A 3,822-nucleotide genomic window follows, 5' to 3' on the forward strand; every position below is an offset into this window, starting at 1 on the left:
GAATGGGGAATCCATAGGGGGAGGAGTTAGTTGGGAATTGTTATGGGAGGTGAATGGGAATCCATAGAATTAGGAATTTTTTGTGGGAGGGTGAGAGGAGAATCGAAACAGGGAGGAGGATGAGTCAGGAATTGTTCAAGGAGAGAGAGTGGGGGAATTCAAAGAGGTGATAAAAATAACTGGAAATTACTGTGAGGAATATAAGTATGAAATTCAAATCGGAAGGAGGAATTCGGGACTATCGGGGGACGAACGAGTGGAGAATTCGTAGAGACGTCAAGGGGAGTTCGAAATTATTCTGGGGAATACAAGTAGGGAATTCAAAGCAGGAGGAGGCGTTGGCATCAGGAGGGAGACGATGAGTGAGGAATTTAAAAATGGGACAGGAGCAATTAAAAGATAAATGAAGGACGAGTAGAGAATTCTAAGCGGGAAGAGGAGTTGGGGATTGTTAGGGAGAAGAAGCTTGGGGAATTCCAATGAAATGGAGAATGAAATGTGTAATGTAAGGAAAAATAGACGAAAGAGGAAAGGGAGAATTGAATACTGTGAGTGGATTGGGGAATCAGTGGAGAATTCGAACGAAGACTGGAATTTAAAGTAGAGTAAACGTGCAATTAAAAGGGAAGTAAGGGAACCGGAAGGATATAACACCTGCTCCTCAGTAAGTGAGGAACCGTCGGATAAAAGAGAGGGGCAGGATCATTATGAGGTGTAGGAGACGCGTGAGATTGGTGGGGCGTGCTTATTCACCGTCAGTAATAACATAACACTTGCATGGACTCTGGAATCTATTAGCTCTGGAATCTATTAGCGAGCCCTTATCTATTTCTTACTGTACTCTTCTTTTCTCCTTCTGCTGATTCTTTTCTTCTTCTTTTTTTTTGTTGCTGTTATTTATTGTTTCTTAATCATTATTATTAATGGTCTTATTTGTTTTGAACTGTATCATGAAAGTTAAGGAGGCTGGTAAAAACTAGAATTGCATTTTGATATACTTTTCTCGAAAAATTATAGGAACTCTACTTTTCATTTTTTATTATTATTATTATTATTATTATTATTATTATTATTATTATTATTATTATTATTATTATTATTATTATTATTATTATTACACAGTTATTTCCAGAAGACATTAGGTCTTCGTCATGAATATTAAAACTTTATTTATTGTTTTTTGTTGATTATAAAAGTGAAGTTGCACTATTGCATTTTACAAGTGTTCTTAACAAAATAGGCCTCTTCAAACACAACTGGAGATTTCAGTTTCAAACATTTTTAATCTTGCATTTACAATTAGAAGGTATAATACTGATTACAGTTAATGTTAATTATGGCTAATATTAATAACAGCTATTGGTGATTAATGTTGTTAAATACAATAGAAGTTAATGACAGTACAAGTTAATTACTACTGATACTAATTAAAGATGATGGTAATTACTGCAAATGGTGGTCACAGTAGACGTTAATGACAAGGTACATTAATCGTAGTTGATGTCGATTAATACAGCTGATAATTACAGCTGACGTTCATTACAGTTTATGTCAAATACACTACTGTTAATAACAGTGGTTTGATGAACCATCCTGGTCTTCAAAGGCTGCGATAGACGCGAATATCACCTGCCTCTCTTCGTGACAGTTCAGTGGCTTTTGCAGGTGGGATCGCTTCGGTTAATCTCATTTTCTTCAATGGACTCATATTTCATTCAGAGGAAGAACGTGTAACAAATGTTAGGCTGCAGTAATTGGTACAATAATCATCAGGTCTTTTGCAGTAAACAATGCGACACTCACAAAGTAGTTGAAGTAACTAATGCAGCAGTAAGCAGGTCGTTTGCAATAATTAGTGCAACGATCATCAGGTCGTTTGCAGTAATTACCACAACAATCAAGCAGGTCTTTTGCAATAATTAGTGCAACGATCATCAGGTCGTTTGCAGTAATTATTACAACAATCAAGCAGGTCGTTTGCAATAATTAGTGCAATGATCATCAGGTCGTTTGCAGCAATTATTACAACAAACAAGCAGGTCGTTCGCAATAATTAGTGCAACGATCATCAGGTCGTTTGTAGTAATTATTACAACAATCAAGCAGGTCGTTTGCAATAATTAACGCAGCGGTCATCAGGTCGTTTGCAGTAATTATTACAACAATCAAGCAGGTCGTTTGCAATAATTAACGCAGTGGTCATCAGGTCGTTTGCAGTAATTATTACAGCAATCAAGCAGGTCGTTTGCAATAATTAGTGCAACAACGAGTAAGTCGTTTGCAGTAACTATTCCAGCAATCAAACAGGTCGTTTGCAACAATTAGGGTAGCAGTCAACAAGTCATTTGCAGAAATTATAGCAGCAGTCATTAGTGCAACAATTAGAAGGTCGTTTTCAGTAATAAGTGCTACACCCCTTAGGCAGTTTGCAGTAATTAGAACAACAACACCCATGCACATTGCAGCAATTATAGCAGCAACACATATGTACTTTGCAATAATTATGACAGTAATCGACAGGTGGTTTGCAATAAATAGTACAATTCTTATGCAGTCAACAGTAATTCGCAAGCTAATCCCTGGGCACGGAGTCTTAGATTCTTTGCACTGATCAACGCAGCGGGACTCAAGGCTTCTAAACAGAAATCTAATCGTAAAGAATAAGTGGCCCAGCTGAAAGTGAATTGAAGAGAGAAGATATAGCAAAAATGTACAGAATGGGCAAACCCATCTGCTAAATGGCTGTTAAGTGTGATCCATCCTTTTTCTTATATTTATTTATGTTAAGCGTCATGCGCTGAAGTGTGACTTTTTAAAACGTATTCATGCAAATGCATGAAGGTCCGAATTTTATCATTCATGATAAGATATGATTGAAAGATAAAAATAGACCACTTGTTTCATAGCCTACAATAATGAAGTCAACCCTCGATGTAAAGTCAACTAGATTAAGAAGAAAAGGTTCCCTTATCCCCGATCAATACGATATTTAAAAAGACTTTATAAGATGCTATAATAAGATGGACAATTCAGGAATGACAGCTATTGATCTCTCTCTCTCTCTCTCTCTCTCTCTCTCTCTCTCTCTATATATATATATATATATATATATATATATATATATATAATTATAATATATATACACATATACATACATATATGTATATATATAAATTATACATACATACACACACACACACACACACATATATATATATATATATATATATATATATATATATATATATATATATATATATATATATATATATATATATATATATATATATATATATATATATATATTTAATTATATATACATAATATGTATGTATATATGTGTGTGTATATGTGTGTGCGCTGTATACCTTTCCCCCTTTGGGAGGTTAGCAGCAGAAAGGCAGAGCCTTCAGGCTCTTCAGTAAATTTTTATTAATGCGGTTACTATGCCCACGCCCCCTTTTTTTTTTTTTTTATTTACCTCGGCAGACCTTGTTACCCATTTCCGGATGGATGAACTGGAAGGCCGTAGGCCAAGAACGATCCAAGGACCTACCAAATGTGAGCAGCGCGCTGCGCCACTCAGCCACGGCCTCCAATCTTCTCCAGGTACCCCAGTTAGTAAGAATTCAAGTAAAATGAAATGAAATACATAAACAAGTTTACTCGTTATGGCTTTCAAACTGGAATATAGAAAAAATGTTTCCAGATGTTTTCCAGCCACTGAGTGCCTTCATCGAAAGGAATAAAGGAGAATAAGAAAGGAGGAAAGCATTCCTCTTACCCTAATCCTCCTTCTCCTCCCATGCATGGCAACAAAAT

The sequence above is a fragment of the Macrobrachium rosenbergii genome, chromosome 1 (assembly GCF_040412425.1).
Source record: "Macrobrachium rosenbergii isolate ZJJX-2024 chromosome 1, ASM4041242v1, whole genome shotgun sequence".
NCBI lineage: Eukaryota > Metazoa > Arthropoda > Malacostraca > Decapoda > Palaemonidae > Macrobrachium > Macrobrachium rosenbergii.